At 35.4% G+C, this 6,603-nt stretch overlaps 1 pseudogene; it reads right to left on the bottom strand.

Annotated features, from left to right (window-relative positions):
- Positions 1–209: 209 nt before the first annotated feature.
- On the bottom strand, positions 210–5,170 carry LOC141581549 (60 kDa heat shock protein, mitochondrial pseudogene; annotated as a pseudogene).
- Between the last annotated feature and the right edge of the window lie 1,433 nt (positions 5,171–6,603).

The raw sequence follows: 6,603 nt of genomic DNA, 5'->3' as shown, positions 1-6,603 counted from the left end.
TATTATACTTTAAGTTATGGGGTACATGTGCAGAATGTACAGGTTTGTTATGTATGTATACATGTGCCATGGTGTTTTGCTGCATCCATCACCCAGTCATCTACATTAGGTATTTCTCCTAATGCTATCCCTCCCTTATCCCCTCACCCCCTGCTATCCCTCCCCTGGCCCCTATCTCCCCACAGACCCAAGCGTATGATGTTCCCCTCCCTGTGTCCATGTGTTCACATTGTTCAGCACCCACTTATGAGTGAGAACATGCAGTGTTTGGTTTTCTGTTCTTGTGTCAGTTTGCTGAGAATGATGGTTTCCAGCTTTATCCATGTCCCCACAAAGGACATGAACTCATTCTTTTTTATGGCTGTGTAGTATTTCATGGTGTATATGTGACACATTTTCTTTATCTAGTCTATCATTAATGGGCGTTTGGGTTCATTCCAAGACTTTGCTATTGTGAATAGTGCCGCAATAAACATACATGTGCACGTGTCTTTATAATAGAATAATTTAAAATCCTTTGGGTTATAATAGAATAATTTATAATCCTTTGGGTATATACCCAATAATGGGATTGCTGAGTCAAATGGTATTTCTATTTCTAGATCCTTGAGGAATTGCCACATTGTCTTTCACGATAGATGAACTAATTTACACTCCCACAAACAGTATAAAAGTGTCCCTATTTCTCCACATCCTCTCCAGCATCTGTTGACTCCTTATTTTCTAATGATCACCATTCTAATTATGATCAAGTTGGCTTCATCCCTGGGATGCAAGGCTTGTTCAACATATACAAATCTATAAATGTAATCCATTGCATAAACAAAACCAAAGACAAAAACCACATGATTATCTGAATAAATACAGAGAAGGCCTTTGACAAAATTCAACATCCCTTTATGCTAAAAACTCTCAATAAACTAGGTATCAATGAAACATATCTCAAAATAATAACAGCTACTTATGACAAATCCACAGCCAATATCAAACTGAATGGGACAAAACTGGAAGCATTCTCTTTGAAAACTGGCACAAGACAAGGATGCCCTCCTTCACCACTCAATTCAACATAGTACTGGAAGTTCTGGCCAAGGCAATCAGGGAAGAAAAAGAAATAAAGGTATTCAGTTAGGAAAGGAGGAAGTCAAATTGTCTCTATTTGCAGATGACATGGTCGTATATTTAGAAAACTCCATAGTCTCAGCCCAAAATCCCCTTAAGCTGATAAGCAACTTCAGCCAAGTCTCAGGATACAAAATCAATGTGCAAAAATCACAAGCATTCCTATATTCCAGTAATAGACAAATAGAGAGTCAAATTATGAGTGAATTCCTATTCACAGTTGCTACAAAGAGAATAAAATACCTAGGAATACAACTAACAAGGGATGCGAAGGACCTCTGCAAGGAGAACTTGAGACTTTAGAGAATTTTAATTTCAAAGCAAAAAAAAAATGGACTGTTAGAATATGAAATAGGTGATTTTTAACTTTAAAATAATTTTTATTAAGGCCGGGCACGGTGGCTCAAGCCTGTAATCCCAGCACTTTGGTAGGCCGAGGTGGGTGGATCACGAGGTCGAGAGATCGAGACCATCCTGGGCAACATGGTGAAACCCCATCTCTACTAAAAATACAAAATATTAGCTGGGCATGGTGGCGCATGCCTGTAATCCCAGCTACTCCGGAGGCTGAGGCAGGAGAATTGCCTGAACTCAGGAGGCGGAGGTTGCAGTGAGCCGAGATCGCGCCATTGCACTCCAGCCTGGGTAACAAGAGCGAAACTCCGTCTCAAAAAAATAAAAATAAAAATAAAAAAATAATAATGTTTATTATACAAAGGTTGCCACATGATTAAATATTTCTCTACTTTGAATGCAATTATTTTTACTCTCCATAGGATGACTGCTTAACTTCTTATCTGGTCATGGCAAGCACTAAAATTTTAACAGAATAGTGGTAAAATGGCCTTAGGGATTTAAGTTGAAAGCAGTATATTGGCACATGGATTTGCACCCAATATCAGGAATGTACAAATGTCTTTTTATTCAAAAATACAAAAGAAATTATCTGTAGGTCTGTACAATGACAGTGGTAAACCATTATAAGTTTTGTCAACTGAAACGAGTAACTGATGGTCACAGTGATTTCTTAAATATCAGCCAGCCTTTTCTTCAGTCACATTCTCCAACTAACTTCTCTGAGACTGCCTTGAGTGTCCTGTCACAGTTCATTAATATAGGTAAAGCACGATTCTAGGAATTAGAACATGCCACCCCCAATTCTTTACATTTCACCCAATCCAGGGTGCTTCTCTTCTTTGGGAATTTTTATGACTAAAATTTCTCCTGTAGTTACAGAGAGGCCACCCCAGATGCAGCCAATAAAGCAGTTTTCACAAACTTTGTTGGGTAAATGATTTATTTTTCCACCATAATCACGAAATCTCTGATCATTGCGTCATAACCAACTTCTGTGGAACTTTGCATAGTTTTCTCAACTGTAAAACATCCTTCAACACCTGTATTTTTAGCAATTGCCATTGCAGCAATTTTGGATATTCTAATTTCCATACCAAGGTTTTGGTCTTCACTAGCTGAAGTCAGTGACTACAAGGCTGGAATGTACTGAAGCAGGGCACAGTCCCCCTCCCAGAACAATGCCTTCTTCAAGAGCAGCTGTTGCGCATTAAGGGATATGTAACTTTTTCTTTTCATTCGCTTTGACATCACTTGTCCCACCAACCTTCAGCACAGCTACTCATCTGAAAGGTTCTGTAACCATTCTAACAGTTTTTTCTTTTCTTATTCACTAATTGTGACACCCAACTTCTCCATGATTTCTTGAATATGATTATTTCAATTTGAGCCTTGTCACCTTTTCCTTTTAAGAGCATGGCGTCATCTTTGATCACAATGACCTCTCCAACTTAACCTAAGTCATGAGGCTGCACAGCTTTAAGATTTAGGGTCAAGCCTTCTTTTCCAAACATTGCACCACCAGTAGCATTAGCCATATCTTTAAGCTGTTTCCATTGTCACCAAACCCTGGAGTTTTGTTATAACCTGAAGACCAACTTTTAGCCTATTCAAAATGAATGTACTTAGAGATTCTCTATCAATATCTTCAGCAATTATGCCCAAAGGTTTATGATGAGCATTGGCAACTTAGAGAGCAGGTACAATGGACAGGACACTTTTAGAAATTTTCTATTCACTCATTAGAACATAGGCATCCTGGAATTCACATTTCTAGCCTCCTGATAATAAAGTATGGAGAAATATATCCTTGATCAAACTTCATGCCTTCAATTATGTCTAATTCATCATTCAGTGTTTTTTCTATCCTTTACTGTGATGGCAACCTTTCTTCCATCTGTCTCCATCTGTAGAAATTGTAGCAACCTGACCAACTTCTTCAGGGGTAATCACAGGTTTAGACTGTCTTTTAACTTTAGCAATTACAGCATCAAAAGCTAACATCACACTTCTCCCCATTTCCAATAGATTAGCACCTTTGCTCATCTTTTTGAAGTCTTCCTTGGCAATAGAGCATCCCAGAACAGGAGCAGTACTAATGTCATCCCCAGCCTCTTCACTTGTGTTATTGGCAACATCTTGAACAAGTTTAACTCCAATATTTTTGTATTTATCCTTGGAGTCAATAGACTTTTCAACAGTCACACCATCTTTTGCTACTTTGGGACTTTCACAGCTCTGTTCAATAGTCACTGCTCTTCCCTTTGGCCCTATTGTAACAGCTACAGCATTGGCTACAGCATTCTATATCTTGAAGCATTAAGGCTTAGGCATCTGCACCAAATTTTACATCTTTAGCATAAGCCAAAGGGAGATGAGGAGCCAGTACCCTGGACAACGGTCTCATCTAGTGAAAGACTGTGAGTAATGGAAGCATTTCTACAGAACAGTAGTGGTCAGTGAGGAGAAGTCGGTGATTTTTAGCACAATAATAACAGAGTGATATAAAGAGAATTAATTTAAATGATTAGTTAGAATTGCTAGATATTAAAGTATTTTAGGAAAACATTTTATGTAGAGTCATTCTAAAAGTGTAGATTAAATAAATTTGGATACATACCATACATTGTCAGTATATGTCCTTTATTAGTCTGAAAATCAATTTTTTCTTTATAAACAAATGGTATATTTTTCATTTAATATCAACTTTTTGCATTTTCTAATATTTTCAATTATGTCAGATAAAACAATATGTGATAATCCACAAGTTTTAGTTTTTACTTTTATCGCTGAAGCCTACTTGCTAAAAACAATTCAACACAGCTTACACAGAGTTTACAATTCATATCATATGCAGGAAAGGATTTACTACCTTCTCCACTCAGCTTTTCCTTTAAGAAGACTGTTACCCTAATCCTAATAAGGAACTGCTCTGTGCATTTACAGGGAAAAAAGGCATGAGTTTCCTTGGCAACTGGAGCCATGTGCAGTCTCTCAGAACAGCTCCTCCTACACTCAAGTTTCCTAGGTAGCAGGCTGCATATATTTTATAAAGACAATGGGATAATGGGACAGTTATTACCCTGTTCAACCTTGCATGTGAAAAGCTTCAATGGGAAAGATGCATTTGCTATAATAACTGGCAATTTGAGGGAAAATATTAATTGTATAATGAGGTTGCTTCCTCTTTCTAATTCAGGTTGAACAGTTTAATTCAAGGTGCAAAATATATTAGATGTTTGTTATTTTTTTTTTACAAGTGAAAATAAGTACTTTCCATTCTACTTCACCCTCATCACCCACTACCAAATTTGCAGCTAAAGCTAAAGGTGAGCTGCAGGTGAGCACTTTGAGGATAAATAGTGGTTAGTTCACAGTACTGCTCTGAAGCAGAAAAACTAAACCTTAATATTGCATGAATGCAAGAGACCCAACTTATCTGAAATTGACTGTAAACTGTCACAAAATCTTAAAACATCTAAAGAAAACTTGTCTGTAGATCTAGAAAATAGCAGAAGATGAAGCCTGAATAGCCTAAAGAACATAGATAATTTTAGTAAACTAAAAATTAAATGAGAAATATTGATAAAATTGATTATATACAGTCAGTATACTGTTCTGTCTGGGCAGAGGGGTGGGAGAGAGAAGTTAAGAGAATGTATTTACATTATATAGATGTCTCTGTTTTTCCAGCCTGAAAGTATTTGAAAGAAATCAAAGAGCAGCTGTGTATTATTATTAAATGTGGACAAAATTTTCTGGCTAATTAGGAAATTTTATAAGTCAAATATTGTTTTAAAATTATTTTTGAAACCTTTTTAAACTCTTAATTTCATATAATAGCAACTTCTATTCTCTGACGTGCAACTCTTATTCATTCACAAACCAATTAAGTCTAATTATTTACTGAGTTGCACACAAAGAAAAATACAATTTGTATGTAATTAATCAGCTCTGGAGCATGGTGAATTTTAAATTCTGTGTAACTAGAGGAGTTCAGATTACATTGTTTAAACCTGTTTTGCTGAATACTTAGCAGAGCATCTTGACAATTAGAACCTAAAGGGGAAAATATTATAAATGCTCTTTTTAACACTCTTCTTATAAATTAAATCATGGGACATTCTACATATGACTATTTTGTAACAAAATATTCTGATGTATTTTTAATAAAAATTTGGGACATGAATGTTGTATATTGCTTTTTCAAGTATAATTATATTTAGTTTTTCTCCTCACAAATGTGCACATGTGTGCTCACATATGCACACACACACACACACAAGCACATTCTTTTTATTCAATCACTTTCATTGGATTAATTGAAATGCTATGTTTTCCCTAAATGCATGATAGACATTTTGTCAGGTAACGTGAATAACATTACATGCCTATTTAAAATATATGTTTTACTCTACTATAAATTTAACATAAATTACTGAAAAATTGCTCCTGTGATGGATACTTTATTTAGTTTACTTCAATTGTATTCTCTCTCTCTCTTTCGTGCTTTTTGTGTTTTGTTTTCTCTGTTTGAGTGATTCCAAGAAGTGGAAACTACAGGATTTGAGAATCTGCTGTGGAAAATGATTTTGAGATTGTAATAATGGATTATAAATAATTTATGACAATAGCATAGATTTCTGAAATTTGGAATTGCTAGTTTTGTGCATAATAAGGTATGCCTAAAATACTACACCTGCAGGTTTACTTGCTCACTATGCAAATTTGCTAAATTTGATTTAGGAGCATCCTTCTTTAATTATGTTCTTATTTAAGAGTAACTTCTTTTCTTTCTCAGAGTTCTAAACCAACTTTCTTCAATTTTCAAAAGCAAAAGTGCAAAAATAACACTAAGAATAGATATTTAGTAATTTAGTTATCTAGTAAGTTTTGGCTTTAGTATGTGCTAGGCACTATTAAAGATTTACTGTGAGGTAGGATCAAATATGAATTATTAATATCAGTTAATTGAGTATCATGTTCAACTTTTGGTCTTATTTTTAATATAATTTTATTAGGCAATTCTATTTGCCTTTTTGTGGGTATGTCTAACTATTGTACAGAGCCCACTTTCTGGCTGTTTCTAAGACATGGTTTGTTTTGTTTTTAACCAGGGAGATATTT

This window comes from Saimiri boliviensis, chromosome 16 (genome assembly GCF_048565385.1).
Source record: "Saimiri boliviensis isolate mSaiBol1 chromosome 16, mSaiBol1.pri, whole genome shotgun sequence".
In the NCBI taxonomy this organism is placed as follows: Eukaryota; Metazoa; Chordata; class Mammalia; order Primates; family Cebidae; genus Saimiri; species Saimiri boliviensis.
This window is presented reverse-complemented; position numbering and strand designations above follow the sequence as displayed.